The sequence below is a fragment of the Globicephala melas genome, chromosome 7, assembly GCF_963455315.2.
Source record: "Globicephala melas chromosome 7, mGloMel1.2, whole genome shotgun sequence".
Taxonomy (NCBI): domain Eukaryota; kingdom Metazoa; phylum Chordata; class Mammalia; order Artiodactyla; family Delphinidae; genus Globicephala; species Globicephala melas.
The window spans coordinates 96,820,000-96,839,487 of NC_083320.1; the positions used below are offsets into that span (position 1 = coordinate 96,820,000).

A 19,488-nucleotide genomic window follows, 5' to 3' on the forward strand; every position below is an offset into this window, starting at 1 on the left:
AGTCAATATTTGAACTCAGGTCTGTATAGAAACCACAGGCATTTCACTGACTAACTTTTAATAAGCTCCTTTGTCCTACTTTTGAGGTGGACATGGCATTTGAATAGGGGGAGGGAGATACATTAAAACCTTTGAAAACCTACAAGGATAAATACCTAACAACAAATCTGCCAGAGTGGAGAAAATTCAGCTGCTGAGGGACGCTCTGTGGATGCTATAATCGCAGAGCTGAGATTAATACTTATGGTTACTAAGCTTTGTCCTCTATGGCCCCATCCCTCTAGCCTTGAATGCACAGGCAGATCCTCTCCCACCTCTTCTGGCTCCCTGTACGTCAACTGAGCAATAGAACCATGTTGTCTCAAGGGTGGAATCTCTGAATTCCTGCTGCCAACATCTATCACTACTGAGTTTCAGCAGCTGCTCCTGATTTGGGTAGCTGCAATTCTCCCTGTTAACACCACTGTTGGTGTTACCCACTACTTTTAAGAATGACACTTAAAGCCCTTTCTGAGGCCTTTTGGGATCAAGTTCCTGGGGTTTTGGGGAAGGGAGGGCAAGGTAGGGAAGGCCATATCCTGAGACTCTGGATTGGTGAGACACCCCACTAAGACCAGCTCCTGAATCCATCTCAGACCTGTGCTGGATTTCGGTGTGAGTCCAAGGTCAAGTTGATGGGTCGGTAGTGGGGTGGAAAGTTCTACCTTTCCTAACTTTATGGGGCTCTGTTCTCTCCTGACATCCACTTTGTTCCCAGGTCTTCGGCAAGTGTTTTCATTGTAATGTAAGACTATATTAGAAAAGAGAAACTAAACCAGAATGAATTCTCAATATGGGCATAATGGCTTATATTATTTAAATATAAATATAATCTAGAAAAAAATGTGTTCCTCATGCTTACCTTGATTGAAAACACCAGGACGTTAAAACTAGGCATTTGTGTGGAAACTGGCAGAACAGAAAAAGTCAATAATTTTACAGTAGAGTAGAATCACCTGCAAGATGTCAAGGACGTCACTGCATTTGGGAGAATATTTCTTCACAAGGTTGCCATGATCTCCCTATAGCTGTAGGAGTAAATAATTTCCTTTTATTTCCTCATTTATAAATGTCAGCGTTGAGCCCAAAGAAAGAGCTAAATGATTGAGTGAATGGTGGTCGATGTTTGCCTACAATTAAAGCTCTCAGCTGAAGGCAGCTTTTGGTTGAGTTGAGTGGTAACTCCGTTGAGTCGCCGAGCCTCATGCTTCTGCTATGTGACGCATGAGTCTGCCCCAAGACCCCAGTTGAAGGTTATGGCAAGGTATCGAAAAGAGCCTAATTGGAAACTCTGATGGTAAAGGAGCTGGAAAATATGGCAGGTGTTCCCTTTACCAATCTCATTGATCAAACTACTCATGGCAACTCAGCACCTCCGAGGCACTCATTACTCTTTCAGAAACTACTCAGAACCTACTATGTGGCTGATATGGTGCTAGGCGCTGGAATGATTTTGGATATGAACTAATCATTGTCTCAAAAATGTACAATCAGTGAGACATTAGGAAAGACAAGACATGAGCCACACTGACCTAGAATCTGCAGAAAGGGAGATGTTTAGGGAGAGCCAAAGTGATGGACATGGAGCCTTTGGTGGCACAGGCAGGAAATCATTGCTTCTGATGTAGGACTGGGAAGAGGTTGGGATGGGTGCTACTCTTTTTTTTTTTTTTTGCGGTACGCGGGCCTCTCACTGTTGTGGCCTCTCCCGTTGCGGAGCACAGGCTCAGCGGCCATGGCTTACAGGCCCAGCCGCTCCGCGGCATGTGGGATCTTCCCGGACCGGGGCACGAACCCGTGTCCCCTGCATCGGCAGGCGGACTCTCAACCAATGCGCCACCAGGGAAGCCCTGGGCGCTACTCTTAATCTCAGTCATCTTGGTCATCCTGAGTCTAGAGATGTGAGGAATTTTTAAACTTGCATATGACATAGCAAAAAGAGTGCTAGACCCAAAGACCAGAGAACTTTACTTCTAGTCACCAACAGAACCATGACAATCTCCCCTCCATCAATAGTTACCTTGGAAAAATGATCAGAACACTTTGGGTCTTAGTCATTTGGCCAGTAAAATGGTAATAATAATAGGTGCTTCTCTAAAGTAGAGGGCCGGACCGCCTGATCTCGTTAATTTTCTTTTAGTTCTCAAGTCTGTGATCTTATGACTTCCGCTTTTCTCAGTAGATAAAGGCAACACAAAGGCTGATTTTTGCAGAGGTGTGTTATTTGCTTGACCAAACACAATACCTGCCCCTGGACATTTGGACGACAGCTAACTGACCTCTAGGATCTGGTCCTAGATGTTGCCGAGTTTATTTGCATCAAGTCTAAAATTGTTTGTAGCTTTAAGAGCAAGACGATGTGTAGAAATTTCTGCCCACTATTTAACCATCTGAATTTATTGATGTATTAAAGGTAATTTACCACAGCATTATCCTTAAAGGACTTTTTAAAGTCAAACACTTCTAAAAATGTGTTTGATAAATGAGATAGACTCATGTTTGTTTATGAAAAATTCTCTGATTTGTCCCATAAAAGTAATAGTGGGTGAACAAGTATCTAATGAGTGCCCACTATGTATAAAGAACTAAATTAGGCTTTATTGTACAGGAGCAAAGGAGTAGAAAGCATTCTTTTTTTTTTAAGAACTGTACCATTTATTTGAAATGAGGCATGCATCTGAGAACAATTATAGAGCAGCTTAGCAATACATTCTTTAATATGCTTTGAATCGAAGGCACCCGCTCCAATTGTTGGCAGAGTAAAGGAAAGAATAGAGATGGAAAGATTCCATGAGTTTTGAGTCTTGAAGGAGCTGATAAAATGTTTTCCCAAGGCAGGCTCTAATATTAAAATTCATTTAACAGCCTTCAAACCAGAGTTGGACACAGGTGGCAGCCAGAAGACAGTCCATGGACTAATCCCTACAATTGGGAACATAGGACACCTTAGAACAAGAGTGGGCAAGTGAGGAAACTTCCCTGGGCAAACCCTAAGGCCAACTGGGTACTTTAATCTCATTACTATGATAATTCGATGTGATAATGTTCCCCCTATTACTGATCAGGAGACAGAAGTCCAGAAGGGCAAGGTAAAAAAAAATTCCCCACTAATAAGAGCCAGGGTTGGACTTGTTCCTACATCTGCCAGGATGAAAAAAATCTCAGTATGAGCGGTGACAAATGCTGCAAAGAGAACTGAATGCAGGTCATCAGTTTATCCTCATACAGTCAACTAAGCTCAATGATAAACTAATAATTAGCTGAGATCACTAGCCATTCCAACTGTACTGGAAGCGACAGAAATTTAGATAGAAATGGCTCAGGCAACGGATTCCAAGCCTGGGAGACGACCTGTCTGTGCTTCTTATTCCCTCAGTAGGTTTTATAAAGTTCTTTGGCCAGAGGGAAACTGCAGAGCAACTTGAAAGCTATATAAAGCAAATGTGTAATGGTGTTGGCAGTGTTCTGAAGGGAGCTACCAAGAATGCATACTACAGGGAGGAATAAAGAACTGATTTCTGGCTGAAATCCATTTTGAATGGAAAAGCTTTAATGGATGAATTCTCCATCATTACGTTGCTGCTTTCCATTTAATTGTCATCGTTCACGATTTGAATTTTAAGTCTTTCTGCGTGTACATACATGACTCCATTGGGAGGTAGTAGAGATGTATGCTTATGAACTATGCGTGCTCCTTCCTTAGACAGTGAATAACTTGTCTCACTCAACACTGCATCCTCTTCTCTCGCCGCAATAATTTTGGTTATATTTAATATGCAATATAGATCTTTCTCTACTAAAATTTGAGAACTTGGTTTTCCCTCTTGTCTCTTTCCTCATTAGGAATCACGTGGGTGCGTCACAGTCCCTCTACTTCAGTATGTAAGTATAGGAACTAAACTTTATGCGCTTATCAGGTGTCTTTCACGGCTTTCATAAAATGGTGAGACACTAAGCCATTCCTGAGTAGTCTTGCAGATCATGTCAGATCAAGAGATCATCCCACTCAGGTTTTTTGTTTTGTTGATTTCTGAGGATTTCTCCAGCAATTGTTCCCGCCTGTGGGCCATGAGCTCTGTGAGTGGGGGGGAGATGCAGAGTTATTGCGAAGGGTGTGTAAATTCATATGAACCCCAAGCAGCCATACGTGTACTACTATTTTTCAAAAGCATATAGAGGTATGTAATATACATGTGTGTATACATACATACAAAATCATGAATTAATGAATGACAAACACTTTTAAGTGTTACTGAACTCGTAGTAGGTTTCAATCATAAGCTATTTTCTGAACCAGCATGTGCAAAAAACAAAAAAATTAACACGTGGAAGGTCGTGTTTAATATGTTTAAAGCACTTACACCATTCATGACCTGAAGTATGGACTTAACAAACTTGATCGACTTATTTTCCTTCACTTTCCAAAGCAAAGAAAGAAAAGTCTGAAAATGTTAATTTTCCCCCAATATTTATATATCTCCTTGTTTTCTTTTTCTATTCTCATTGTATCAACTAGAAATGTTTTGTTGATGTCTTCTTGTATTGCCTCTGATACAAAGAGGAAGGATGCCTATGTTTTATTATTTACTGTATTTGGCAATTAGTTTTAGGTAGAACTTCTTTACCATATTATGGAAGTACTCTTCTATTTCTGATTCACTTTAAATGAGCAAAAGTCAGGAATAAATGATGAATTTCACAAACATTTTTTAGCTTTATATAAATGTGTATAAACTTAACTACTTGATCTAGCATTGTAATAGATTAAATCATAGCAAACCATTCTTGTTTATGATCCTTTCTTCCGTTTTAAACTGCTGGTCTTGATTTGTTTCTCTTTTATTGGAGGCTTCGTAAGTGAGCTTGCCTTGTAGTTTTCCTTTTTTATTAATTACTAGCTTCATCAATATCGCTATCAGGTTTATGCATGTTTCACAAAATTAATTTAGAAGGTGTTCATCTTTTTCTGTGTTTTAGAAACTGGGCTTTGGGGATATACACAGACCTCAGTTTGAATTCTGGGTTATTCACTTGCCAGTTTTATAACCTTGGGCTAGTTATTCAACTTGTCTAAACATCATTTTCATCACCTATAAAATGTAACACAAGCATCTACCTTAAAAGGTTTTGTGCGATTAAATAAGATTATATATGCAAAGCCCTTATCACAGTTCCTGGCTCATTGTAAGCATTAAATAAATGTGGCTTCTGTTGAGCTAATGATGGTAAAGATGATGATGATGATGAAGATGATGATGATGATATTATTATCATTGAATGGAAATTATCTTTCCCTTGAAATTAGTTTTGTGTAACAATGTAACAACTTTTAAAAAAAGAACTGGGGGACAGTTTTCCTCAAGTTCTTTTTTAACTTGTTCAGTTTTCCTATTTTTATTCAGATAATTTTAATAATTTTTTTCAAGAGAAACTTGTCTTTAGACTGTGGAGCTCTTCAAAATTATTAGGCCAAGTATAATGTATGCTTTATGAGAGATTCTTCGCTTTCTCTCTCTCTCCATATATATATGTATATTTATATATTCATTTATATGTTTGTATTTATATATATATTTCTATGTGCATTTATATTTCTATATATGTTTGTGTATATACATATAAAGATCTATATCTATCTCTATAAATTCTCATACCCACTTTATAATTTCTATTTGTGAATCTTTGTGAATTTTCTTTTTTCATCATAGTATTATCATGGGTATATTTTTGTCTTTGTGGAGATAAGACATTGAATTTATTTTTAAATTGTTTATATTTTCTGTCTTTAAAATCATTTCTACTTCAATCCTTATTAGTCTTTCTATGCTTTTTCTAAGTTTATATTTCTGTCTTTTGAATATAAATATTTGCTCATTTATTATTTATTCTTTTTTTTTTAAATCATTCAAAGATGTTGGTTTACCTCTGAGTACAGTTTTGCCTGCATCTCACAAGTTTTTCTAGGTAGTGTTTCTACTACTATTATTTTAAATTATTCTATAAGTTTAGTTTTGATATTCTCTTTGATCTGAGAGCTATTTAGGTGAACAAATATTGTTTTGTTTGCTACTATTTCTTAAATTATTTCCAGGTTTTTTCTTGTAGATGTCAGAGAATAATGCCTATCTTTTGCTTTAGCAATGGTAATTTTTATTTTTATTTTATAGATGATCAAATTTGGTAAATATTCCATAGCTATGGAAAAGGAAGTATATCATTTTGCAGATCATAGAGTTCGCAGAATATATAAAAATGTGTATGTATATACATACACACAGAAAACAGCAGATATAATCAGTCATTATTATTTAGATCTTGTTACCTTTTTTTGGTCACTTGTTGCTTCAAGAACAACAAAAAAAACTGTGGTAAAGCTTACTCATTCTTATTTTGATTTTGTAAATTTCTCCTGTATTTGCAATGTTTTCCTTTGTATACTTTAATTCTATGTTATCTGTAGCATTAATATCAATGACTATTATATCTTGTTAATACTACTATTACTAATACGGATACTAAAAACAACCAATAGTTTCTGAGCATGTAAAATGTGGCAGATATTGAGTTAGATGTTGTAGATGAATTTTCTTATTTAATACTTGTAACAAGTATACTAGATAGATAGCTATATTTATCACTTCCAGTGAGGATTCCAGTGGATTGTATTCTACATTAACAGACACACAAATAAAAAACAATTTTTTGTTTTACATAATACTTTGCCTTTAGCACTGCTTCTTTTTTTTTTTTTAAACATCTTTATTGGGGTATAATTGCTTTACAATGGTGTGTTAGTTTCTGCTTTATAACAAAGTGAATCAGTTATACATATACATATGTTCCCATATCTCTTCCCTCTTGCGTCTCCCTCCCTCCCACCCTCCCTATCCCACCCCTCCAGGCGGTCACAAAGCACCGAGCCGATATCCCTGTGCCATGCGGCTGCTTCCCACTAGCTATCTACCTTACGTTTGTTAGTGTATATATGTCCATGCCTCTCTCTCGTCCTGTCACAGCTCACCCTTCCCCCTCCCCATATCCTCAAGTCCGTTCTCCAGTAGGTCTGTGTCTTTATTCCTGTCTTACCCCTAGGTTCTTCATGACATTTTTTTCCCTTAAATTCCATATATATGTGTTAGCATACGGTATTTGTCTTTTTCTTTCTGACTTACTTCACTCTGTATGACAGACTCTAGGTCTATCCACCTCATTATAAATAGCTCAATTTCATTTCTTTTTATGGCTGAGTAATATTGCATTGTATATATGTGCCACATCTTCTTTATCCATTCATCCGATGATGGGCACTTAGGTTGTTTCCGTCTCTGGGCTATTGTAAATAGAGCTGCAACGAACATTTTGGTACATGACTCTTTTTGAATTTTGGTTTTCTCAGGGTATATGCCCAGTAGTGGGATTGCTGGGTCATATGGTAGTTCTATTTGTAGTTTTTTAAGGAACCTCCCTACTGTTCTCCATAGTGGCTGAACCAATTCACATTCCCACCAGCAGTGCAAGAGTGTTCCCTTTTCTCCACACCCTCTCCAGCATTTATTGTTTCTAGATTTTTTGATGATGGCCATTCTGACTGGTGTAGCACTTCTTCTTTAATGTTAATATTGTGACTCTTGGTTCCTTTTCGTCTGCATTTGCCACGTATGTCTGTCTATCTTTTAACGTGTAACCTTTATGTCACCTAGTGTAATATTGGTATATAGGAGATACCCTACAAAAAATGTTTGTGGGATGAGCAGGCCCCTTGGAGTCACTTTGTTTAATGTGTATCTCTTCTAGGAGGCATATAATTGGATTTTGTTTATGATCCAATGTGAGATGGTTTTTAGGGGAGTTTAACCCACTTACAGTTATTGTGTTAACGATATGTTTGGTTTGCTTCTGACATTTAGTGCTTTGTATTTTCTTAATGTTTCCTTTGTTTTTCTTTTGCTGTTGCCATATGACTCTGAGTTCTTTGATTAAATATACATACAAATTGGTATGGAGAGTATACATCTTGTTTTTATTCCACTTTTGATTGACATATGGCTTGTCCTACAGCTGAGTGCATTCACACTCTTGGCACGATAATTGGAGTTTCCACTGCAGCTGCTGCTTCCCAAGGCTTTACATTCACGTGCCAGCCTACAGTAAATTACGTTCATGGTCATGAATTTCTCATTTTGTTTATGATCTCATTTGAAATAATTTATTTGCTTGAAAATGAAACATATTTGTTACATTGTGTAGACTTCTCTTCATTTATTAGTCTTCTCCTCATCATATAACAAATGTTAAAAGATGTGTATTGATTATCTGTGCTGAACTATGTGAATTCGGAGGAGAAAGAAGAGGAATGCAAAGTGATATCTGTTGCTGTTTTTAAGTTGCTTGAAGTATAATTAGCAGGGGACTAGATGTATATCTATAGAAAAGGTAAATAACTCAAAAATTAAAATAGAAATGATGTCACTGACACTGTGTATAAATAAATATCAAATGAGAAACATACACAAAATGTGCCATGAATTCAGAGGTCAGAAATACTGCCTAGAGTTGAAATGGTCAGAGAAATCTCTGAAGAAGGAGGAAACCATCCCAAGGTGGGTGAACAGTGTGAGCAAAAGTGTGGAGGTGGGCATGTACAGGGCATATTCATGAGATGGCAAGCAATGGTCATTGTCACATCAGAGGTTTCATGCAACTGGAGATGTTTGTGAGGGTAAATGATTCATCCTACAAACATGTGTTAAGCACATAGGACCCAGAGAGCATACAGAGGGCATTTGACCAAGGTGTAGGGGCAGAGGTGTGTCAGAGAAGGCTTCCATGTGGAAGTAATGCCAGGGTTAAGTCCTAAGGGACAAGTAGGAGTTTAACAGGTAAAAGTTTCAGGGAGGGGTACGGAAGTTGGGAAGAAGTGTTTTCTAGGCAGAGGAAGCTGAAGATGTGAAGGCTTATAGGTAAGAGAGTGTATGGTGCTTTCCAGAACTGCAACTATTTCCCTGTGGTTGGCCTATGGAATGTGAGTGGGGGAACTGGGTGAAGAGGTTGGAAGGATAAAAACTGACCCAGGTCATGAGAACTTTGGGTACTACATGAAGGCTTTTGGACTTTATCTTCAAGGCTGCGGGAGCCTCAAAAATGACTTGAGTAGAATAGTGGAGTTGGTTGGAGAGTGGACTGTAGACAGGAAGATTAAAGTTGGGGAGATTTGTTGGGAGATCATTGGATGAATTCAGGTGAAACATGCCAAGGGACAGAACACAGACAGTAGCAGTGGGGATATAATTGAGGACAATTAAAACATTAGAAGCTATAGTTTGCAGGTCATGAAGGAATTGTGGGGTGGGTTGAGATAATTTCATATATATACAGTATCCACACACACAGATAAATAAAAGGATCTCACATTCTTCATGGCATTTTACTACTGAGTTTAGAATAATGGGGCTTTAAATGTTAGTATTGCCTTAAGACTGTCATGGGTGTATAATACTGGTAAAATGACTAGGTCAATAAAATATGTACAAATGTACAGACTTGATGAAACAAACTTTTATTTAGCTACCAATCCCATAAATGGTCAAACAGTTGACAATGGTAAAGTTTGTTTCAGTAACAAAGCCTCTCAAAGAAAGGGAGATTTGGGTGCCTTTCAATAAAATAAATTCCTTTCTTCTCAGATGACATGTAAACTGATGTCATTTCTCATTCCATAATAAAAAAAAAGATGAAACTTGTTATGGTTTGCAGTATTCCAGTGATGACATTCTTCCTCAAAGTAATCTAAAAAAAGACATTGTGAGCAAACTTGTACTTCCCTGCCAGAAATGCATGCCTGGCCATAATGCAAGCCTTTCATATTTAGCCATTTAGATAATGGTTTCTACATGAACTTTCATAACATTTATTTACTGCCATAAATGAATGGACCAAGCACTGTTGGAAGCCAGGAATCCAGTTCCTCAGCAGTTAGACTTCTCACTACCTTATCTCCACATTATAAAGAGTGCTCTGAAACTTGTCTTTCCTGTCAGTATTACAGAGGCAATGTGAAACGTATGAGTATCTTGATTTTGAATTTTTACAGTTTCGCCTGCTTGTGAAATATTTTAGCCCCACTCCATGAAGACTATACTCTAGTTATAAATATTTCAATTCCCCAGCCCCTCTTTTTAGGGTGTATCAACCACGTTTTCCTTCCCCTCCCCTCCTACTGACTGATTCATGCATTCTCTGAGTTGTTGCTGCAGAAAAAAGCAGGCAGAAAAAAAAAAAAAAGCAGGCAGAGACTGCCTAATTCTAAGACAAGGCTTTCTATATATTCATCTGGATAAAATGGTGAAATATGACTTGGGCTGATCTGCGAATGAGGGTTGAACCAGGATAGATGTGTTGATCACTGAATGGAGAAAGGCATCTTGCTGTAATAGGTTTTTTATTTACATGATAGAGGTGATGGATGGTGATTCTGCCCTGGAAGAGTTTGAATTCAAGGTGGCTTTGCTAAGCAGACGTCTGACCTGTTGAAGTCCTGCCACCCCCCTCTGGTCCCTACGTGCTGAGGTGTGGTGTTCCCGCTGGTTGAACTGGTTAAACTGGACAAACCACAGCCTCTTAGAGCAGGCTCTCAGGCCATGGCCTCCGGGCTGGCTCCTGCCCTGGCAGGAAGCTGTGCCCACGTGCTTGTCTTCCTCGCCTCCCAGTCTGTTGGCACCAGGCACAGCCAGGCAGGAGCAGGGGATGGCTGTTGACAGGGCAGTCGGTGTCTGACTCTGGCCTGCTCTAGAAACACTATTCCAGAGTCTTCCCAGCTCTTGGCTGGCATCCTGCAATGGACTGGGATTCTAGACCAAATTTTAGGACCCTCATTCTTGGTGGCCAGAAAGCACAGAACCAGATGCAGCTGTGGAGGAAGATGGTGGAGAAAGGTAAAATAAAATAAAATTAGAATTTCTTTTTAAACACAGTATTTATAAAATATTTTTATACAACAGACACGTATTTTTTTCTCGTAAAGTAATCGTATTGTCTGAAGGGGGGAAAAGAACTTCAATAAGACAGGTAGAAGGAAAGAAAACAATTAGAACACTTTACTATGGGAAAGCAGAGACATATCTAGCTGCTAACATTTGCTGTTCTTACAGCTGTAAAGAAATCTCTGGTGTCCATATGAACAGATATGCACATAATTGCAAAAGATCCTCAAATACCAGAGGGCCCCCAAAGAACTTGTATTTGACTCTACAGTTTAACTGTCACATTTATCTACCTATATCTGTGCCTACTTGCTGAGTAGAGATAAAGAGAGAAATGGAGCAAAATCCTTGTTTTGACAAAGGGCGCAGGAGAATGGGGGAGTCGTTTCCATAAAAGGTAGTAAGTGTAATGATGCAATTATGGTATGGATTCTTAGGAAGCAGTTTAACTGTCTTCACATCCCTACTGTCTAGCACAGGGCTTGATGAGTGGTAGGTCTTCATATTTGTTGAAATTTGTGCTTTGGCTGCAATCAACATGAGTTTGAGCCATTTCAGCACACACTAATTCTTTAAGTGATTTTCACTCATCCCATTTATTCATCCATTCACTGAGAAAATACTTACGAGACAGAGCTACCATACAAGACCAGAAGTATATGTAATGAATATCAGTGCAATTCCATACTAAATTTTGACATTTGCATAGGTAATCTAGACAGTGTTTTTTTTTTTGCCAGTGAAGTGATATTGTATATAGAGGTTGTTTAGTACATTAAAAGATAGGCAAAATGGATTATTTATTGCAGAAGATTGCTTCATTAATTAAAATGTATATATTAATTATATACTTCCTAGGCTGGTGAAGATCTGATTTTATTTATAATAATCACAGTGCTGTAGAATGAGTCCAGAACAATTCTGGAGAATGTTTCCCTTCCTTTTGACTCCCATGTGGGTGATTTCCAAGGGTCTCTACATCTCTGACCTAGGAGAAACCTTCGTCAATCTTTGTGAATTTCCTCCTTTACAAGAGCGATATGTGCTGACTCTGCTTCCTTACCTCATACCCATTCATTTAAAACATTTATTGTGAAATATTTCAGAAGGGAACGTGTAAAGAAGGGCACAGTAAAGACCTGTGTTTCACCACTCAGCTTATCAAATAAAACATTACCAACAAAATTGATGCTCCTGTCCACTTGCATCTCACTTCCTTCAAATATAACTATCTTAAATTTGGATTTGATAATTATCATTATCAAATTAGCTAATTATCAAATTAGATATTATCAAATTAGATGATTAGCTAATTATCAAATTAGCTAATTATCATTAGCTATGCATGCATGCCTAATCATTACACCATATTGTTTTCCATATTTTTAAACTTTACATGATGGTATTATACTGTATGTGTCATTCTATCACTTGGCATCTTGGTATTTTCATTCATTATTGGGTTGGTGAGGTTCATCCATGATGGTGTTGTTCTACTGTATGACATTCCCCAATTTGTTTCCACACTCTCCTGTTGACGGACATCTACTTTACTTGCAAATTTTGTGTCTACTTTACTTGCAAATTTTGTGTCAAGACAGATTTGTCAGTATCACTTGGTGCCAAAAGGGACTCGTTGGCAGGAAAGTGGTCGGAGTCCAGCATCCTTTCTAGAGGCGTGCTTGAGCTCCAGTGCATGTGGAAGCACTGTGGGACAGGTCTCCTGTGGACAGATCCCACCAGTGGGATGTTTCCCACCTTGTTGCTCTCCCTTTCTGAGAGCTGAACAGGAGAAGAGCCTTGGAGGACTTGGGAACAGACTGCTTTGGCATCAAACAGTCTAAGGGTAAAGCGTGAGCTGTTTGCAGTTGTTGGGAACATAAGCTGCCTCATCCGTGGAGGTTTGCGGGACCGTGGGAGGTGCAGCCCCTCCTCCTGGGGAGAAGCCTCTAATGCAGTTAATTTCTTACCAGGCGGTTTAGAGGGAGCGTCTTATGGATTGACATTTGTCACTACAAATCAATTTTTTCTTGTTTCAAATAATGTTGCCATGATCATGTCTCCTTGTGTACATGTGCAAGAGTTGCGAAGGGTATACACCTAGGAGTAGAATTGCTGAATTGTGGGGATTATGCCTTGTCAGATTTACCGGAGGTTTCCATTTGTTCTTCAAATCATTGAACCAATTTATACTACCACCAGTCATACATAAGAGTAATATATTGCTTCACATCCTCGCCAACAATTGATATTGTCCAAATTTATTAATTTTTGCTGATTTGATAGATGGTATGAGATGGAACCTCAGAGAGGTGTTTTGATTATGATTAAGATTGAGCAGGTTATCTTATATCTGTTGGTCACTTACATCTCCTCTTTTATGAATTGCTTTTTCTGTCTTTCTCCCATATTTTTTTTCTGTGAATTGTCTTTTTCTTTCTGACTTGTAGGTGTCTTACATTATGGATGTTTACTTTGAATAGATCTGTATGTTGCAAATACTTCTCCCATTCTGTAGTTGGTTTTTTTGTTGTTGTTGTTTTACTTAGAAAAACAAAGCAAAACTTTTAATGGTCTTGTGATTAACAGAACTTAAATATTTGGATGTAACAGCATCTATAATTATTAAGCCTAGTTTCAAAGAACTTTCTTTATTCTTACCTACTGTGAGTTTGGCTTTAATTCATTTTTACTCTATTTTTTAAAAGACTATTTTTATTCTTTTACTAACTACTCAAAATTCTATATGCACGCTTAACTTAATTTAATAACTATCTCTTCTGATATGAAAAACCCTTACTAATTCTTTATTATTGTACAGTGTTTTAGTTCTATCTTGTTTTTGTACTTCCCTAATTCCACACTATCATATTGTATTCCTTATCACCAGTTTGATTAGATTCACCTATGCATTTAACAATCTCTTTGCTGACCATTCATTTCAGACTTTGTCTAGTTATTCTTTTAGTGAAAGTCTATTCATAGTAAACTAAAATTTTTGTCAGAAAATATATTTCTTTGATCTCATTCTTTAGTGGGGATTTAGCTAGGTATGAAATTGTAAGTTGAAGTTACTTTCTCATGGCTTCTAAGAGATATTCTGTTATTCTAATTCTAATTTCTTTGTAGGTGTCCTTCTAATATGTTTTTTGGAAGGTGCTTTCTCTCTGGCTGCTTTTAAGGTCATGTTTGTCTTTGGTGGCCTGTAGTATTGCTATGGTATGTCTAGGTGTGGATTAAAAAAACAGACATTTTCCTTTAAAATTTTTGTATTTCTGAATCTGAGGATTCATGGTTTTTATCAAGGACACTTTTTGGTCATTTATATTTTTAAATATTGTCTTTTTCTAGAACTCCAATTAGATGTATGCTAAATGTCATTTCATTTTCCATTTCTCTTAAGTCTTTTTCATATTTTTCATCTCATTGGTTCTACTTGCTATATCCTATAAACTTAAAAAAATCTATCTTCCTGTTCATTAATTCTTTCTTCTATATTCTGTCCAATTTTAAACCATTTAATTTTTCATTTCAATAAGTATATTTCAGTTATATTTCAGTGATTACATTTTAATTTCTACAAGTCTAATTTGGTTTTTTTAGGTTTCTTATTTGTATTTTGTTATCTTTCACAAATTTTGATATATGAAATTCTGGGAAGTCTACTTTTGAAGGTTTTATTTCTACAAACTCTTTCCTCTGGTGGCCTGTATCCTCATATATGTTTTTTAAGCTAAGCTCTTTTTTTTTTTAACATCTTTATTGGAGTATATTTGCTTTACAATGGTGTGTTAGTTTCTGCTTTATAACAAAGTGAATCAGCTATACGTATACATATATCCCCATATCTCCTCCCTCTTGCATCTCCCTCCCACCCTCCCTATCCCACCTCTCTAGGTGGTCACAGAGCACCGAGCTGATCTCCCTGCGCTATGGGCTGCTTCCCACTAGCTATCGATTTTACATTTGGTAGTGTATATATGTCCATGCCACCCTCTCACTTTGTCCCAGCTTCCCCTTCCCCTTCCCCATGTCCTCAAGTCCATTCTCTACATCTGTGTCTTTGTTCCTGTCCTGCCCCGAGGTTCTTCAGAACCCTTTTTTTTTTTTAGATTCCATATATATGTGTTAGCATATGGTATTTGTTTTTCTTTCTGACTTACTTCACTCTGTATGACAGACTCTAGGTCCATCCACCTCACTACAAATAATTTCGTTTCTTTTTATGGCTGAGTAATATTCCATTGTATATATGTGCCACATCTTCTTTATCCATTCATCTGTCGATGGACACTTAGGTTGCTTCCATGTCTTGGCTATTGTAAATAGAGCTGCAATGAACATTGTGGTACATGACTCTTTTTTTTTTTTTTTTTGTGGTACGCGGGCCTCTCACTCTTGTGGCCTCTCCCGTTGCGGAGCACAGGCTCCGGACGCGCAGGCTCAGCAGCCGTGGCTCACGGGCCTAGCCGCTCCACGGCACGTGGGATCTTACCGGACCGGGGCACGAACCCGTGTCCCCTGCATCGGCAGGCGGACTCTCAACCACTGCGCCACCAGGGAAGCCCCGACATGACTCTTTTTGAATTACCAAAAATTTGGTTTTCTCAGCATATATGTCGAGGAGTGGGATTGCTGGGTCATATGGTAGTTCTATTTCTAGTTTTGTAAGGAACCTCCATACTGTTCTCCATAGTGGCTGTATCAAGTTACATTCCCACCAACAGTGCAAGAGGGTTCCCTCTTCTCCACACCCTCTCCAGCATTTTGAAGTATAGTTGACTTACAGTATTATATTAGTTCCAGGTGTACAATATAGTGATTCGACATTTTTATCGGTTATTTTGTGTTGAGAATTTATATCTGATGCTCTTTATCTGTGGCAATCCTGAGAGCTTGGGATGAGTGTTTATTCCTTTGCATTTGCTTCTACCACACACCCTGGGATGCTACCCAATTAGGACAACATTCAGTTAGTGTTTTGGCTCATGGTTTTCCAAACCCCGGTGTTGTATAAATTTAAGCCCCAGGCTCACATGGAATAGGCCTGTATTTAAAAATTCTTGGTTTGGCGGGGAGGAGTAGGAAAGTCAATATACCAGCTCTAGGAAACAAAATTTTGATTTTCCCCCAGTTAAATTTGATTTTCAGGTAAATAATAAACACTTTGATTAGTTTTAATTTGTCCTACGAAATATTGCTCCTGGATTTTATCTGGTTACTTATGGCCAGGATAATGAGAGGTTTTGTTTTCCTGAGAAGAGCTGAAACTGATATCTTTCTGTATCATCTTCCTTTGTAGGTGAATAGAATTTTTTTTTTTTCTAATCCATCATTTCATGGAGCATCTACAAAGTTCTTGGGTTTTCATGGGCACCTAAGTCCCAGCTCCCCACCTTGTGGAGGCTTTGTGCCCCGTTCCCCAAGTTCTAGGTCCCTGGAATGGGAAAATTCCATGAGCATACTTACTGACCCAGGATTTGCTTTCCTGTGTGGTTTTCTGTTTCCTTTTTGGGTTGGTCATTTGGTTTTCTTAGCACTTAGGATTTTTCCCTTTCTTTCAAGTGAGATACATGTTTTAAAGGGTGTTTGCTGTGTTTTCATCAGTTACATTACTGGAAGCAGAACCACTTCCATTCACTCCTCACCAAGCCCTAACCCTTACCACTGATCTAAAATTGTCCTCTGAACATTCTGCCTGGGATGCTTTATTGCTAATTCCACTGCCCCTTCTTGAGAGCTGCCTACCTGACAACTCTCATTCCTTGACTCCCCTTTCTTGTTCACTGACTCTTGTGACTCCAGTTTCTTCATATTTTTTTGCCTCTCTGACCAGCCATTGTCAGTCTTCTCTAATGGGTCTCTTTCCTTCTGTTTCTCCTTTGGAATAAACATGGCTCCTGGATAATTAGTATACTCCGAAGCTAGTGTCCTGATCTCTAAAGTCTGCAGGCTAGCTTTCACATTGTTTTCTACGGGGATCTTTTTTAGAAAACAGATCTTATGAGTATTCTTGCCTTTGAAAATCTTTGATAACTTCTAACTGCCAAAATATATCATCTTAGCCTTAAAATTCCTCCATAGTATGACTCTTAGCTACTCCTTCTCCAATGTTCTCAGCTACCAAACTCTCTACTCACTACACTGCTCTGTGCTTCTTGGGCCATGTTGCCATTTCACTCCTTCTGTCTTTGTTCATAACCCTGGAGTGTCTACTGTTTGCTGCCTGCATATTGACATCAGACCCTTCCTCCAAGGTTACGGTCAGATTTCACCTTGGTGGAGGTGTGACCCATTCCTACCTTCAGCAGGCTGCTCCCTTGCACTTTATTCATGCTTTTGCTACAACACGTATATTTTGTGCTATCATAGTTATTTTTGTCTCTCGTATTTTGGGGGTACAAATTATTGTTTTTCATCTTATTACCTTAATTCTGAGCACAATAGTGTATATTTGGTAGCCTTCAACAAATTCGTTGATTATTTAATAAAGGTGCTTTTCTTTAGTGGTTATGAGGGCATATTAGATAGACTTATAGTATCACACCAGGTTTTATTCAAAAAATGAAGATCAGCTTAGAAAAACTGCTAGAGCTGCATAGCAGTATGAATCTTCGTTTTCATTTTGGAAGAGTATTTCCCTTCATCTCCTATATTATCAGGGGAGTTTGACTTCTATGTTGGATTTTCTTGCGGACCGGTGGTTACAAGACTAGGGATTCCTAGAATTTGATGGAATGGTCCTCCCAGAAAATGTCCAGAAACCTCCACGGCCTTTGAAGTATGTTGATTCGTTTCCCCAAATTCCTTTTTTCCTTTCTTTACTTTAAAATGATCACAATGCATACATTAAAGCAGAGGTAGGCAGCTTATGCCTATTTGGTATATTGTTCTAATACATTGCACCATTATGTCACCTTCTAGTGTCTGCAACACCTATGGATCTCATCCTCCTTCCTTTTTCTCTGTCTAGGGTTGGCAGATTTTGCAAATTAAAGACATCCAGCAAAATTTGAATTTCAGAGAAACAACGTATACTCTTTTTAGTATATGTCTCAATGTCACATGGGACATACAGTAAAAAAAGAAAAGTCATTGTTTATCTGAAATTCAAATTTAACTGGGCATCTTGTATTTTGTCTGACAACCCTGTGTCTCTACCACTTCCAGCTTCCTGATGCTTATCATCCTAATCATCTAAAAAGGACACAAAGCCTTTCCACATTCAGAAATGAAGATTCCCTACTAGTGATTTTCCCTGGAAAACTCTCAAAGGTTTCCTCCCTTGCAAATTTTAAGTGTGGAGAGGAATGTAACATGGCAACAGGATAATTAATTCTAAAGCCGGGTGGTGAAAAAATAGTATTGTAGTGAAAAACTGGTCTCAGCTGTGGGAGTTGACTAACAAATATGTCTCTGATCATTTTTCCGATACAACTAATGTATTGTGTCAGGCACATCTGGGGGACACACACTCTGTAACTCAGTAAAAATGCTTGAGGGAAAGCATGCGTGTGTGTATGTGTTGAGTTAAAGAGCCCTTTGTTATGAGGGGGAGGGGCCATGAACACTGTGCCGAAATGCAAACTAATTGATGGACAGTATAATCACCACCTTAGTTAGTACCCCGGGACTCTTTTCATACCAGCTAGCTGTAAATTTAAATGGAAACCAAAAGGCTAGTACTCAGCCTATAACTCTGCATTCCATTACTTCATGTCTGAAATATTCAACGACTAAGAGAGAGGCTTAACAGATAATAGCTGGAGAGGAGCTGCATGGTGATTAAGGTAAGACTGAAGTGGTTGGTAAAAACCTCCAGCTAACCATGTACAGATAAGAACTTCTGTTTGAGGGATTAAACTCTATTCTTTGCTCAGAATGCATTTCTGAGTGCTGAACAGCCCAGCGATCTCTTTCATTCAGCCGTAGCCCAAGACAGTATGTTCTTCTCGAGATTATATGATTTGGGTTAAGATGGCTCTATTCATGAGCCCAGTCAATCATGGTATATTTATCTTTTAGATGACTGCTATTGAGTGTCATTGAAACAACTTGAGTTTTCTAATCAGACTGATTTGTGTTCAAATCCCACCCAGCTCTGCCCCTTGAATCATGGCATAAACTTTCTGAACCTTTTTGATATGCAAGTATAAAGTGAAGTTGATACTATCCATCTCTCAGTGTTGGATGTCGATTGACCAGGTTTATTACCTGCAAACTGCTTAGATTTTATTGCTTCATGAAAGGTAGGCTTGTCCCTCTCCATCTATATGCTTTCTTACATTCTGCTCTTTGCTTAAGCCTGATGGCAGTGATGCTGCTTCCTACCATCATATGCTTCCTGTTTGCACTTTTGACTCTTTTGAGACACCTTAATTTGAAGGTGTGTGACCTAACACAAGTTTGTATGCCCGATGCAAAGTGAAGCCAAACAAACCTAAATGTCAGAGTTTGGAGCAAAGGAAGG

The 19,488-nt window shown here is 38.2% G+C and overlaps 1 protein-coding gene across 6 annotated transcripts in view; it reads left to right on the forward strand.

The window, feature by feature from the left end:
* NCKAP5 (NCK associated protein 5) overlaps positions 1 to 19,488 on the forward strand; it is a 1,056,997-nt gene that overhangs the window by 17,299 nt on the left and 1,020,210 nt on the right. For 5 of the 6 annotated variants that reach the window (XM_070046012.1, XM_070046013.1, XM_070046014.1 and 2 more), the window contains exon 1: positions 10,846 to 10,970. The exons of the other annotated variant lie outside the window; for it this stretch is intronic. The gene's annotated coding sequence lies outside the window, so the exon portion shown is untranslated. Of the gene's footprint in view, positions 1 to 10,845; positions 10,971 to 19,488 lie in introns of those variants that run through there. 6 annotated transcript variants of the gene reach the window in all.